The sequence below is a fragment of the Castor canadensis genome, chromosome 9, assembly GCF_047511655.1.
Source record: "Castor canadensis chromosome 9, mCasCan1.hap1v2, whole genome shotgun sequence".
In the NCBI taxonomy this organism is placed as follows: Eukaryota; Metazoa; Chordata; class Mammalia; order Rodentia; family Castoridae; genus Castor; species Castor canadensis.
In genome coordinates, this window is record NC_133394.1 from 83,196,303 (window position 1) to 83,212,398 (window position 16,096).

Genomic DNA, 16,096 nt, shown 5'->3' on the forward strand with positions numbered 1-16,096 from the left:
CATAAGTTAGACTTTCTGGAGACCAGTCCCCATCCTGAAGCTACTCAGAGCCACCTTACTAGAACACAAAAGACACTCGACATTCCAGAGATTTCCAGGATTTTAAAAGCTGTATGCCAGGAACCAGGAGCAGAGGCTAAATACATTATGACACAGGAAATCAGAAGTGATTTTTCCTTTCTGTTCTTGATTTCTATAGAGCTTGGATCAGATATTCTATTTTAGGCATCTTAGCTGAGCTCTAAGAACTGGGGTTATGGTCACTTATTACCAACCAGTATGGTCTCACTTTATCAGGCAATTTTAAACAAGTGACAAAATTTCAGCATTTGCCTATGTTGCTTAAGGTAACTTGGGTAAGGAGTAGAAAGGTAATAGATTTTTATGGCCTCTAGAGATCTTGAGAAATCAAATTTAAAACCTAACACTCTATTAAGCTGTCTAAAGTGAAGATTTTCTTATAAGTTTGGTCTTCTCATCCTCTGAGCTTCTCACCTCTGCGCTTAATACCTAACAAGGCCACATCTTGTGCTTGGTCTTGATAGCTTTGAAGTACCTTCGATTCCAAAAAAAAAAAAAAAACAAACAAAACTAATATACCTTAGACTTTTGATATTTTGATAATATCATATAACTTATTATTTGACGCCAGAATTTGCTATAGTAAAATGGACTTTTAAAAGAAATTGGATCAATTTTAAAATGATTCATATTAAAGGAGTGTTTATGTTTGTTGTTCTGTAAAAGCAGGTGGATAAAATATAAGTTCCTTATTCTTTTATACTGCCAGATAGCTGAAACTTAATTGAGGGCCTGCACTCTCCTGGGCATCACCTGAGGTCAGGGCATGCAGGTTCCATGCATGTAACGGGGGTGAGAAAGAATCTGGGTCATTGCCTTCGTCCTGGGAATACTTGAACACTGAGATGCTGATTGCCCCACCCACTCTGCTCTTGACTGAAGTTCACAGACCCTGGGGCGAGGGCCTCCTGAGTCTGGGCTCCTCCAGGTTTGGCTTTCTCTCTGTTCATCCTTTGGGTTGCACTTAGGGCATGGGGAAACTTTGGAAACTTTTCTGGACATGTCTGCTTAGCTACCTAATAATCTGACACCATGCAAAGCACAAAAAATGAGTCGAGCTCTGTATCCTCCATGCTTTCTAAACTAGAAGTGAGTCACAGGGTCCTCTGCTCTTAGATTTGCCACTCTGGTCTGAGTTTCCAGTTCTGTCCTCCATGAATGCTACTCAGGAAGTGGGGAACAGGGTAACAGAACATGGAACCCTAATCGCTCAGGAACTCACTGTCCCCAGCATTGAACATCTCTTTGCCTCCCTGTTGATTTTTCCTGTTGTTCTCAATACTGTGAAAATCTATATCTGCTCTTGGAGATAAGATAAGATAGGTTTGTTTTGTTGTTGTCATTGTTGATGTCGTTTAAACTTTGAACCCCAAGGCATTATGAGGTTATCTTTATGACATTTTTTGCCTTTGCAAACAAAAATATCCAAGACTGCTTTCTGAATTCTCCCTTTTCCTAGGCAATATCTGTCATAAAATGACTAGGGCTTGAGCATATTCAAATGCATGAGCAGACCATGAGTTAACAACTCAAAATATTTCTTTAATGTCAACACAGAGTCCAGCCTCAATCATGTGAAGAGACAGCTGGAATGCTGACAAATGGTGAGGATTATGCAACATTTAAAGAAACATCAGAAGGGTCATCCACTTTATTATGAAATCTGAATAAATAAGAAATAAAAATAGATGTAGAGCAAAGCTCTGAAATATTTTACCAAAGGAAGAGAAGCAGGTTTATACCTTCTTGCCTGTGTCTTTTTTACTTCCAGTTGACTAGTCAAGACATCTAATATGAAGACTGGTCAATCTATTTGATTTTCTTTTGTAAAAATAACTCACACAGTATATATGCCCATTTATAATGGCAAGACTAGAGCAATATTGAGCCTAAATATTTGGGATTCATGTGTTAGGCACTGTGCTAGGCACTAGTCATACCAAGATGTAAAACAAAGTCCTCTAGAATTTGCAGTCCAACTGAGCTGGGACAGAGGATCAGGCAGTAAAAAGTAAAAAAGCAAAGGAGTGAACGTCACCCCAGAGCTAATGGTGGAGGTGGAGTCAGAGAGAATGTCTCAGAAAATGAAACAATTTCCAGGAAGATGAGACCCAGGAAGAGTCATCTCTAGGCTAACAGCAACCTGCAGATGGCAGATCACACCAAAGGAGGTGATATGGAAATGCTGAAGCCATGGGAAGTGGACAGAGACAGTGACAAACCCAAGGGGAAGGAGGTGAACATTAACTATGGACACCTGTCAAGTTAGTTAGGCTAAACGATTTTCCATGCTATTTTTGTATGTTATTGTGTATGTATTATTTCATATTATAAAACTATCATAACATAATATTTATTGAGTTGTACAAGTAAATCTTGGACACAGCTTGCTTCAGAGAACACTGGAACACTGGAAGATGCACTTTGGGGGTGACTCATAAATACTTCCTTATTTTATTTGTTATGCATCCACACATTCCCATTTCAGGAGTTGAAATTTAAACTCAAGCAGAGAGTGTTTAGAAGTTTTCCACACCAGGCTGGGAGTGTATCTCAGTAGTAGAGGGCTTGCCTAGCATTCCCAATGCCTGGATTAGATCCCTATCACTGCAAAAAAGAAATACTAAGTTAGGAAGATCTTGGGGAGAGGGGAGACAAAAGAGGACAATAGGGAAGTGAGTATGATCAAACTATATATACATGTATGAAAATGTTATAATGAAACTCATTATTTTATATAATTAATATGTGCTCTTAAAAAAGAATGAAAATATAGTGAATTATAAATTCAGCACATAGGTATATTCTTACACCAAAAAAACCCCAAACAAACAAAAACCTCCAAACAAAACAACAATTTTCATCCCCACCAAAAAACCAACACAAAAAACAGCTCCTATGAATGAAAAAGAGGGAGGATCCCTAATGTACACACTGGATGCTAAAGTATTCCAGCTGACACTGAAGATGGTTAGAGAACAAAAAGAAGAAGGCTCAGGTTTATTTCTGTTGTGAATTTGGGACTAGGTAACTGCTATTCCAAAATTTCCAGTATGCGTACAAGATTCTTACATAGGAAACATACTCTAGACTTGCCATGTGATTGCTGGTAAATCACTTAACTTAGTTTGGACAGTTTTGGTCAGTTAAAATAAGGATTAATTAGGGTTCCATTCAACTTTGCTACTGTATGATTATTCAATTGCATTTATAAGTAATTAAGGAGTTGATTAAGGAAATGAAATCAGCCACAGGACTCTTCAATTCTGTAAAACAGTCCAAGTTCTCTGACAGAAATAACTGCAGTGGTCTCTAGGGAAAAGCATTAGAAGAGACAGTAACAATAGCCTTCCAAAATCCATATGAGTGCAAGGACATATGGTCATTTTATCTACCCAAAGTGAAAGGCATGTCACTTCAGAAAAGCTGAATGAACATTTGACTCTAGGATAAAGTTGCAGTGAAGTAATATGTCTGGCATATGTTTCAGGACCATTGCTTATTCCTGTGAATTTGACTTTCCACTTAAATCTGGCGATGGTGCTTCATGTGTACATAAACTGAAAGAAATGGAAGGAAACAATATGCAAATGAGGCAGCACAGTGCTACAAAGCCTAGGATATGTTATTGGCCACTTCACCTGCTTATTTTGTGACTCTAAGGTTGAGTCATAGAGAATCAAAAAGACAACCATATACAAACATGTAATAAAGAAAATCTTGATTTGCATCTTGAGTTTGTCACTTGTTAAAAAGAAGAGATATTCAGTTTTACTTTTTATGTTCCTCTTTCTTAAAAATGTGTGTGGGAGGGGGTTGGGGGGAGTCAGGAAATGCTTACCTCAAAGTACACCATGCTTTTCTGAGTGCCAAAGGAACAAGTACATGGGAGGTGCACAGAGCACCTGACTAACTCATAGAAGGATTGGATACGTGTTAGCCATTATTGATTTTATATGAGAAAACTGAGCCTCAGGAACATGAAATAACTCACATAGTAAATGTACTAGGCCCCAAGTTCTGAAATTCCACTCAACAATCTTTCTTTTTGTCCATTTACTAAGGATTCATTGAAAATTTTTTAATCTATCTATCAACTATCTATCTATCATCTATCTTCTATCCATCCATCCATTTATCTATCCTCTAATCTTTATCTTTAAATTACCAAACATGTAGATGGTAGAATGGAGTGGAAAAGGAAGGAAAGGAGACAATGAAGAGACAAGAAGTTAAAAAAAAAATTAAATTTGAGTAATATGGTGGCTATGGGAAAAACTATCAAGAATATAGTTTTTTAAATTCTGCAATAACTGGCACCTGGGTAGAGGCAGGGAGGGAGGAGAGAAAACGTGAAGGACTGGTTTGAGGGAGGGAAAGACAGGAAGGTGGAAGCACAGGAGGCCCTGCCTAGTGAGGCAACTGCCTAAGGTTGTGCAGGCTAAGTGAGGTCCAGGTCCCAGCCAAGTTACTGGTCCTGATGGGAAAAAGGTGCAGCTCTAGAGGAAGGAGATCTTTGTTATGATTCACACAGAATTTAGAAGGGGAGGCTTTGCTGATCAGATATGTAGGTTGAAGCTATGGGACTAGATGAAATTTTCAGAGGAAGAAAGACTAAGAAAGAATATATAAAAGAAATACCAACATTTGAATGAAGGATGTGGGAAGGAGACAGGAGGCCTCTAAATATAGGGATGAAAAAGATGCCCTGGAGAGGAGCAGAACCATGGGTGAGTATAAGATCCTAACATCAAAAGGCAGTACTATCTTGACAGGAACACGACAGTAAACAGAATAAATGACAAAGAGCAGAATGTGAGGACAGTGATAAAAATGCTGTCAAATTTACTTGTTGATTCAACTATTATTCATAACCTTCTTGAGGTAATTTTCAGTATTGTTAGAGAAATGAGTGCCAAACTGTAAAGGGTTATGGAACCAGAGGGAGGCAAGGAAGTGAGACAGATCACAGAAATCCTTGGCACTAGAGAGGGAGTGTGTGGTTGAGAAAGTTGGCCGTTTGTTTGTTTAGGTAGTAGACCTCGAACATTGGTGTGCACTAAGGAAAAGCAAAGGTGCAAGAAAATGAATATCGTTTCTGAAGCAAGTCCTAGATCCCCTTCATAAATATTTTCTTTTAAGCTCCATAAACACCAGTGACCCAGGAAATGCTTTAGCAAATATTCATTAACAAAATGACATCTATTTAAAAATGTTCCCATAGCTATTATATGTTTATCACTCCTTGGGTAAGAAAGATTGCTGGCATGGAATCTTGACCTTTTTCTCTAGTATGAGAGCACTTCCGTGCCCTGAGGATTTTCAGAGACTTGGGGACATGACTGATTTCTTACTCAGACACAAGGGAACTATGCTTTCGCTTCCTGCCCCAAATGAATTTATCACCCAGCCATTACTTTGGGCTGAATTTAGAAATTAAGCTGAAAGCTTAAAAGTCTAGATTCTAGATGACTAATATTTCTAGGACTTTTTCATTTCTAAGTCAACAGCTTCAAAATAATGAACTGTGAAAAATCATGTGTAAAAGAATACTTATCCTAATTTTATTCACAATAGAGCATTCCGAAACAGTGGAGGTCCCAAAAATGGAAAGCATGCTGAGTTTTGCACAGAACAGGTATAGGATAGAAAATCACCCGTCTGTGTACTGTTGTATTCTCCAAAGTGCTATGAATTCTACAGAAAAAGTTCCCACAATGTCTGCAGCAAAATAAAGAAAACCAAAAAAAGTCTATAGTAAAAATAGCATACACTTTCCTGTCTTTTAGCTCTGCTTTCTAAATTACTAAACGTTCCTCATCCCTTTTCTTCATAGAAATTTATAGTTCTAAATTACCATTTGCTAATTGCAATTTATAATTTATTAAATGGAAATATTTAAAGAAGTGTTCACATTTTAGCATGTCAAAACATTAAACTAAGTAACAAATACTCCCACATTAAAATAAAAAATAGAACATATTTTGGCACCATTTTATTTGTTGTAATGCCTTTTAATTTAAGAGTTGAAAATTATGTTCATTCAACAAACATGACTACAAAATGTGCCTTGGTTTTGACCACATCACCACTTAAATTGTCCAGAAGAACAAAATTTGTACATTATACCAACACAAATACATAAGGACACACTTATATAATTTGAGCATCTTCTCTCTGCTGAGAGATTATAACTGAAAATGAACTAAATGTGGACTTTTTATGAGAACAAAACAGTGATCTATTTCTCTGCTTAACAACTCCAGAAATCTCAGTAGGTCCTCTCCCCTATCTGCAACCTACAGCACTAACTGTGACAAGGGCACAGAAAAACACAAATCTTGCTCACTGAGTTCTAGTCTATGAGGGGCTGGATTCTGAGGCATCCAGGGAATTCCATGAATGCTAACATGTTTTAATTAAGTTTAGCAGTTTCTTCCTTTTCCAGTTTTCAAAGAGTATCTTTCTAAATTGAAGTCTCCCACGTATGTATTCATAATGATTTTGACTTTTTAGGAATTTTAAGTTTTAAGTTTTGTGACATTGAACTTTTCATTGTAAACACATATCCTTTGATACATCAAGTGCCTTCTTTAGTATGAGTGTGAAAATTAAATTTTGATGATCATGAATACTCAGTCAAGTGGAGAACAGATTTATTACACTGACTTTAGAGAGTATATTTTCAATTTTTAAAAACTGTGCTTCATTTGGACAATATTTTATTTTTAAAGTCATTCCATTTAACTGAAAGAAATAGGGAGCAAAAATATGCAAGTTTCTAGACAATTTCTTAAAACACAGCTTCCAAATATATGGAGACCTCAAATTCATCATTGCAAACTGGCAGCCCTTAATTCACTGTTTCAAACAGAGGAATGTGTCAGATATACCACAAGATGCCTCAACACTCAGGAAAACTTTCTACAGTGATTATGCAAAACTTGTATTAAAATTTCGTAGGAGGTCCTTTAATATAAAAACTCTCTCAATTTGCAATGAACTTGTATGATCAAGCAATTAACAAAGGACTCTAATTAAATTTGGAATTTAGAATTTTCCTGGACTTAGTTTATAGCTTCATGTGTCTATCTAAAATATCTAATTTTCTTTCTTGCAGACAGTGGGATTAATAAAAGTGACTACCATCATTATCAAGACCATTGAGAAATCAATGACTCACCCTGCTCTGAAAAGTACAACACAAAAATGCCGGACACATATTGTCAAATACTCCACTCTTAAATTCAACATATGTGTTCATAAAATTGCCTTATAGGATTTTTTCAACTTAAATACTTGCAACTAAGCTAAAATACAGTTCAAGAGATTTCATTTAGAAATTTAGCCTTGCCTTACTCATCTTTTCCTCAAGCATCTCCACACAGAAGAATTGCACAGACTAGGAACATTTTTTTTAAACTTTTCTCTTTCCTACAAAGTATTGCTATGCTATTCCAGCTGTACACATGTGAACAGCATGTGTATGAACTGAACTAAACTAAAACCCTTAGTGCGTGATTAATATTAGGTCTGCCCGTGGGGATCTGGATAGTCACTGATGCCCTGACACGTACCTCTAGCGACTTTATAAAGAAGAGAGCAAGCAGCACTCTGTATCAGATGCAGTAATGTGTTATGTACTCCAGAGCCACTTCCATGGCAACCTCTACTACAGAGCACAACTGAGAACTTGGTCACAGGCCAAACGTCTCCTGAGAACCCAAAATAGATGTCGCTGTGTCTATGTCCTTTTCCTTCTCTGACACCATTGGGCCCTCCAATAAAGTTATTGCCTCTAATTCCATCCATAATTCTTTATAAACTGTTTTCTCTGGTTTTAATGCTCACAACACACTATAAATAATAGTTATAAAGAAGTGACTGAAGATAAAAAGTATTGTTAGAGTTATACACCCATCTATACAGTAAGTAAAGAATTCACTCTTTGTTGTTAATGAGGGTGGATCTAGGAGGAAAGTGTCCTATAAAATTTAAAGTATTCAAAACTCTAAGTGACCTTTTGACATATGAGACAATAGCCACACACACCACAGAATAGACTCCTGAGTACCACTGCATTGTAGAAAAATACTGTAGTATGTATCCATGATAATGCTTGAGTAACTCAGAAAACATAAAATTGTATTTAGTCTTCTAGAGACAGGGATCAAAATATGTAGTGGATCTCCAAATGATAATTATCCAGAAATGCCTAAATTCTTTCAAATACTTTTTGAGTTTTCAGTGGTAAACTCGTGAACTTTGCTTCCCAGAAAGTCCACATACGCAGAAGCCTCTAACGGTCTCTATTGCGTGTTTATGGTCCTGCAGCAAATATGACATAGTAGCTAGCCAGACCGCTGGGAAAAGAGTGACACCTCAAATGACAGGGACCCATAGGGTCCCTTCTGTCCTCTCCACAGCTACTTTGGACCATTTCCCATCTTCTCCTCTGCAAGCCCCTGCACAGCTCAGTTAATGGATTCTGCTTGCAAAGGTCACTCTCTTAGGAGAGTTGCTCCTTTAAGGTGGGTGAGGTCAAATTAACTTTATTTTAAGCAAAAAGAAAAAAAAAACAGGCTTATTGGAATTTTTCTTAAATAAAGGAGAGCGAAGAAAAGAAAGGGTTAAATTGAACAATAAAGAATAGATACAAACTGGAGGTTAAACCTCAATTCAAAAAAGTATATTTTCCAGGTCAGCCAAATCTGCCAAGCCACAAAGAGGTTACTGAGCCAGGACTGAATCAGTGAAAGTGCCTGGACTTGCCCTCGTCTGCTCTTCTTATCTGATTGGCTCTATATTGATTCTATACTTCAAGTTGAAGATGCATTAGCCCTCTCCCCTCCATTAAACATTCTGCACACCCTGTAATTTTAAAGCACAGCTCTCCTCTCCAACACAAACAATGAAACACACAAACCACACATGCAAGATTCAACAAAGGAACAAAGCTGAACCAAGTCTTAAAATAAAATAACAACTATCATCTGGTTCCTGAAAACAAAAGAATTCTAATAGCTTCAATTGTCAACAGCCACCAAACGGCACAGCTAAAAAGCTAAAGTATTTTAAAGAGTTTCTTTTCTCTCAACATAGAGGTAAGGTGGGACAAAAAGGTCAAAAGACCACAGAATACTTGTCCCCGAAACAAATGAATCCTGAAGATTTCAATGAGCAAAAAACAGTACCTTATAAGTAACTGGTCTTGTCTACTCACAGCTGTTCCCAGTGCCGACTCGTTTTAACTGTCTACTGCCTTCAGTTTAAAGTTAATTCTGTTGGCAAAAAACGTACAGAGCTTGTCTGGAAAATACTGTTTGGACATAAACCATTCCTTTCAAAGCAGCCGTAGCTATATTTAAGTTTCCTTGTAGAAGGGATATAAACTCTTCCTGTAACTAATTTTCTTCCTCCTCCTTCCCCTTAGACTTAGTTAGTATCCTCCTATCCCATATATTGAAGAAAGGGCGGGGGGGATCTTACAAGGAAATATACCTTAAGTAATGTAGTATTTGAGCATTTAGAAAAAAGCAGAAAAACACAAAGAAGATATGAGGACTACACAAAGTTCATCAGGACCTTAAATATAACTTAGCCCAAAGCTCTAATTCTACAGATAAGGAAACAGAAGCTTAGAGAAAGTATGATTTGTATAAAGTCACTCACATAGCTCCTTAGTGCCTCAGTTAATAGATAACAGGTTTCACAACTTCTAATTCAGTGCTCTTTCCAGTACAATAGTGTACCTAAGAGGAAATGACTTATTTCTTTGCGCTCTACCCTTGTATACTACTCAAAGGAGCTGGCAAAGAGCAGAACAATTAGGGTGTGGGAACTATCTGTCTCCGTGAAAACATCTCTCTTAATATTGAAAGTTCCTCTATAACACCCACTGCTTTTGTATACTTAAGAAATAATATTTTCTTTTCTTAATTTTCCAGAATGATTTTATGATTTCCATTTTCAGAGAATGTTAGCATCTATTAGTCCTTGCAGAGTCCTACTTGAGTAAGGGTGCCTATGTGACAGGTGTCAAGATTAAGTTTGATTTTTCTACCCGGTAGCACTGATAGTGAGTTACATGGTTCTTGAACTAGAAACATGTTAACTCTTGCCACAGCTATCCCCTCTCAATCTGACAAGATTTTTTTGAACCACACATACAAGCTTCTTTATTGCCATCATTAGTACTATTTTTCTTTTTGTTGTGCTGAGGCTTGAACCCAGGACCTGGCACATGCTAGGCAAGTACTACCAATGAGCTACATCCCCAGCCTCTATTTTTCGAAAATAATTATTGTTTAAATATTTTGTTAAACAAAACACAGAAGCAACATGATAATTTTTATTTGGTGCTTTTCACATAATATTTTCTGTTCATATATAAAAAAATATTTTCTAACTTAAAGGGAAATATTCCTCATTATAATAATTAAATTTTCTTATTTTCTAAAATATCTTCATTCATTAATTCATCTGACAGATATTTACTGAAGATTTAAAAAGCCTATCTCACCCCTCTCATGCAGAACAGAGTAAACAACAAGTAACAGTCTCTTTTTTAAAGAATGGATAATTTTCAAACAAAGTCAAATGTCTTGGATGGGAAACAAGGTTAATTTTCTATAACTATTTTTGTATTCATTTCCACACTTCAAACATGTGCCCTAAAATTTTGTTCATACTATCCCAAGTTGCTCCAGTCTCAATACACTCCTGCCTAGGTCAGAGAAGCCAAAATATTAAGTGACCCAGATTGAAATCATCCGATCACCATTCTTCTCCCTAATTTTATCTGACTTCCCAAATACTGAAGCCAAATGTATTTTACACTCTCAAGTTCAAAGTCATATGAGCAAATGGTTGACAAATTCTCACTCAAGACCTGTTTTCAAACTGTTACCCATTCTTAAACTCAAAACTCACTCTTTGGTTTTAATATTTCTGATCTACTTTTAAGGACTCTATTCTAGCAATGTTCTTAGACAGAAAAGTAATATACTATGCCCAGATAATTATAAAAGCATAACACTTAAAATTATAATTAAATCTCTTGGAATATATTTTCCAAAATGAGGAATTAGTGGGTATGATATCAATTCTCCAACCTTGACCAAAAAATGACTGAAATGTAAAACATGAATATTGAGGAAGAAACCATGTATTACTCCTTTGGATGGCAAGATTCTATTCTCCCTTCATTATCAATTAATCGTGTGTAATTGAGCTCTATGCAAAGGTAAATCCCAAAGATATTAACACAGAGATTTACATGTCACCCTAAGATGTCAAGTATGGAGCATTTGAAACAATGATACTTATTACTTGGGTTTGCTAAAAACATATCACATTTTCTAGCTTTACTTTTGATGTTGGCTTTTTTACCCCAGTGTCTGATAGAAGAAGCAGGAAGGAAACATGAGGAAAAACCTTGAAAAAGAAGTAGGCTGTGAGAAGACCCAGAGATCAGATGGAATGAGTCAAAGTGACTCAGGGTTATTTAGTGTCTCCATGAAGGAAGGGATGAAAAGAATCACACACAAGTAGGTCATTTAGAGCAGCAGTGGGCTGAACCACAGGCAGTGGACTATGGGAATGAAATTCAATAATAAAATCCTCTTAAAATAGGTTAAGTAAGACAGCTAACTAGAAATTTTGGTAACCAGAGCAAGCAACTAGAAATTGACCCTTAAATCTACTTTGGGACTTGTGGCATGGTTCCCCTCTACCAGTGGAAGGGAAATTTGCTGTGTCAAAATGTGAATTACACACAAAAAAGTAGCACAATATTTACCAATACAACCATTTAAAATTTTTGTATCCCTCTAATATTAGGTCCCTTAGGCATATTCCAGGTTGCCCTATTCTGGCAATGCTTGGATTTCAGAAACCTAGAGTAGTTCAGGGGAGAATAGTTACTCTGTCTTTCACTGATGGACAAAATACTTACAGTCGAGGTGAACTCCAGGGCAGGCTGTATTAATAGAGGTAAGCAATCAGAATTCTCAAGCTCTTGATCTCCTCTTCTCATATTTCATGCTTACAGTAACACTAGTTGAAGGCATGAACTAAGGAATCCCTGAGAGCTTTTTGGTGACAGCAGAGAAGGGTAGTGACTATACATACTGACCCTAGATGACAATATTCTATGTCTGGGAGGAGATTTCATACACAGGAGTTTTTAAACACTTCCAACTGATACATACACCAAACTCAAGCTTCAATTATCTTAAACCAATTTATTCACATAGCTTACATTTTTTGCAGACCTCCTCTCATAGTCCAGTCTCCTCAACGAAGTATGCTTTGCATACCCACCAATGATTTCCCATCTTTTCCCCACTTCACACTCCCCAGTGGTTTCCCATTATTATTCTCCTTCACTCCTTCCAATTGTATCCCATTCTTTCGTATTGTTCTATGATTTCTCTACTTCATCCCTGCAAATGAAATGCTATTCCATGGCCTCTGGTATCACATGACCTAGCACCTGTTTACCTTTCCTACTGAACTTCGTAACTTGCTGCTTCATGTGTCTATCATATTCCTCACTCATAGTTTCACAGAGTGAAATTTATCTCAGATGCTGCCTCTTCAGAAAAAAGATTTCCTGACCACCCTCCTACCCAGGTACATTCCAGATCCCGTATCTCCAATTTAATTATTCCTCATAGCATTCACTGTCTGAAATTATCTTTTGTGCTTTTTCTTTTACTTAGTATCTTATTTGAGTAATTGGTTGAAATATGATTACTATCCCCTGAACTGAATTCAGGAATATATTAGAAGACATAAATAAGAACAGAAATATGAGATTTGGGTTTTTTAAACCACATTATTCCCAGTGTTGAGTATGGTATCTGGTATAAATTAGATATTTGATAATTGTTTTTTGTTGAATTAATTATATTTCCTGCACTGGATTCTACTCTTCACCTAACAAACATCTAACACAACTCAGTAAGCATGAAAGCAAAGACTGATCTCCTTCTGCAATTGTTTTATTACAAATCTCCTGCAGCTCAGCAGCTAGGAGTCACAGGAAATAGGAAAGTACCCCAGCTAGATTCCAGGTAGTTATAGCAACATAAGATTCCACTAAGCTCTTGAATTTTAATTAACATCAATGCCAGATAATATTCTTGACCTGCCACAGTATCCCGTCTGATTATACACTATGCAACTATGTAAATATTTGATTCCATTTTCCAGAAGGTCTTTGTGCTTCTGGATGCTTCCTTCATTTCCTGAACTCTACAGGACTTTCCCTTATTGGAACAGCAGAGATCCTGGAACTAATTCTATCCTGTCCAGGAGCTTTCAAGATGCTGCTCTCACCTGCCAATTCTTCAAGAGCAAAAGCTAAACCCTCGCATTTGTGATGTATGTTTTTTAAGTGAAGAGGGGGAAGACCAGATAATTTTGGAGAAGTGAGCCCACAGATCATTTAATCTCTCATTTCAGCTTGGCTCCACACTGATTCAGAGTTCTCCAGTGAGCTGTAAATTAGATTTCTTCTCCTGTCTCTGTCCTACTGTGTCCTAATTACCTGTTCCAGCGAGTCAGCTTCTCTGGGTCCTGGGGCTCAGATACACTGTGGGATAATATGAGCACCCTCAAATACTCCAGACCCAGGCATATCAGAAAGGTGGTTGTGCCATAGCAAGAGAGAGAATGCCATGACAAGAATAGCTCTTCTACCGGGAATATGGAGAAAAGGAACTATCTTGCCTGAGCCCTGGTACTAGTGAGGAAAATTACTTCATTTAAAGTCATTAAAACAAAAAGTACCCTTTCTGTGATATTGACAGTATCTTAATCTAAGTATATGATTGCCATTTATTTGGTCAATGAGTCAAACCTACAAAGTTATTGATTGTCTCTTATGGTAGGTTATGAAGGTAAAGCAATTATTCCTTGTTTCTTCATAGTTGATAATGTTTTATTATCCAAAAGTAAGTAAAGTTCTTTCCTTCTTTGAATTTATTGAATCCGATATTTATTTAGCTATGTAATGTGTCTAATACTTGGTTCAAACAAAAAAAGAATCTGCCTCAAAAAGCTTACCTTTCGGAGGCAGGAAAAGTTTTCAAACTACTAGAGAGGTAATCATAGAATTACAGACAAGAATCAAAGTAGCATGGGATCAGGTTTAGAAGTAACCAGAGAAAGCTGTCTTGAGGGTTGGAAAGCAAAATGCTTTTTGAATGCAGGAGTGGGTTAATATTCCAGGCAGGAGCTGGGACATACTTCGGTCACTTCAAGTAGTTCCTCAGATCTAGAATGAGAATGGAAGACAAAAACTAATAGAGAAAATATGCAGAAGGGAAGATAGGAAGAGTCATACTCATGAATTTGATTTTTATTCTGAAAGTGACAGTAGTCACTGAAGGATTTTAAACAGAGGATATTTAACTTTTAGAAGGCTAAAAGGAGAAACAATTCAGGGATAGTTGGTCAAAAAGTCTATTTAAGATATTGTTTCTATATCCAAGTAAAACAAAGTGATAGTTTAAAATTAGGTAGGAGATAGAGAGGTGGCCTCAAAAGATATTTTGAAATTTCCACAGAAGACATGAGCAAGGCAAACTTACTTCCAAAATCTCTGTAAGTTTAATACTTAAACACTTATCCAGTAGCAGAATTGAATGAAATGAGTATTTAAGAAGTTTTCATTATGTAAAAGATGTTTTTATAAGTTCTCTCTATTTACAGATGAAGAAAGAGCTTGAAAGAGTAACAGCAGAGTTTGAACTTAGATTCATCTGACTACAAAGCTCATATTCTTTACATATTCTTTATGTTGCCTATCTCTTGAGGGCCACATAAATTTCAGACACTCTTTAAAATGTAGGCCCTGGGCAGCAAGACATGAAAGTCTTGTTTGGAGTGTAATTTGGCAGTCTTAAGAAGTTCTGTAAGCAGAAGTGTCCAAGTTTCCTAGGCATCACCATGTTCAGATTTGAGTTCAATACACAAATAACTCTATTTGCTTAGTTTCTATGGAACTTCATATTCAGTTGCCTTGCAAAGCACAAATGCTTCATCAAATTCCTCTTGGTAATCTAATTATTCTGAGGCCAAGAACTCACACACTATACTAGGACAGTCAGTAGACACCAGAATGAAAATGGACTTGGCAGATAGCCTAGTTCAATCAAGTCAAATATTGAGTTTTGAGTTACATAGTTTGAAGGATAATTCATTTTAGTGAATCTAAGAAGGCAAGAGGTAAAACTCAGACATTGAAAACAGAAAGAGGCAGACATAGCTCAAGCAGGAGAAAGTGCTACAATGTGCCCTAAAGTTGGAGTAGGAAAATTCCTTCTCTATCATATTTTATAGTCACTATGGGTAGGATAACAATATTAATGCCAAACTTTGATTCTCTGAGAATAAAAGAAAGTACTTTTGTTACAATGAGACTGCAGATAAAACCAGGATTCATAGGAATATTTGGATATACTGTACCCTATTTGGGTGGTAGGCATTGCTACTGGTCTTCAGATGATGATAGTACTAGGAATGAGGTCATAAGACTTAGAAGTATAACTAGCTCTTAAGTGAGGCAATACAATAAAATTCAAGAATCCTTACAAAATTTGAACAACATGGTCACAACTCACTCAAGGTGGTCACAAAGGCCAAAGCAAATGAACTGTTTGTGATATTATATTAATTACTTTGGTCCTGTAGTTTATATTCTATTTAAAAATGATGATGCTTTATCATAAGAGAGTCACAGATAATGGGTAGTGATAGTTAATTTTGTGTGCCAATATGATTGGGCTAAAGGATGTTGAGATAGTTGGTAAAACATTATTTCTGGGTGCATCTATGAGTTGTTTTCAGAATAGATTAGCTTTGTATTAGTAGACGAGTAAAAAAGAGAGCCCTCCCCAATGGGCTTCATCCAAACCATGGAGGATATGAATAAGTCAAAAGGTAGTAGAAGGACAAATCTGTTCTCTTTGCTAGGGCTGGACACCCACCTTTTCCTGCTCTCAGA

At 36.7% G+C, this 16,096-nt stretch overlaps 1 protein-coding gene across 6 annotated transcripts in view; it reads right to left on the minus strand.

The window, feature by feature from the left end:
* The window catches only part of Arhgap24 (Rho GTPase activating protein 24), a 473,771-nt gene that overhangs the window by 174,665 nt on the left and 283,010 nt on the right, over window positions 1-16,096 (minus strand). The window contains exon 1 of one of the 6 annotated variants that reach the window (XM_074041836.1): window positions 9,754-10,439. The exons of 3 other annotated variants lie outside the window; for them this stretch is intronic. The gene's annotated coding sequence lies outside the window, so the exon portion shown is untranslated. Of the gene's footprint in view, window positions 1-9,275; window positions 9,728-9,753; window positions 10,440-16,096 lie in introns of those variants that run through there. 2 more of the 6 variants (XM_074041837.1, XM_074041834.1) reach the window with 2 other exon arrangements.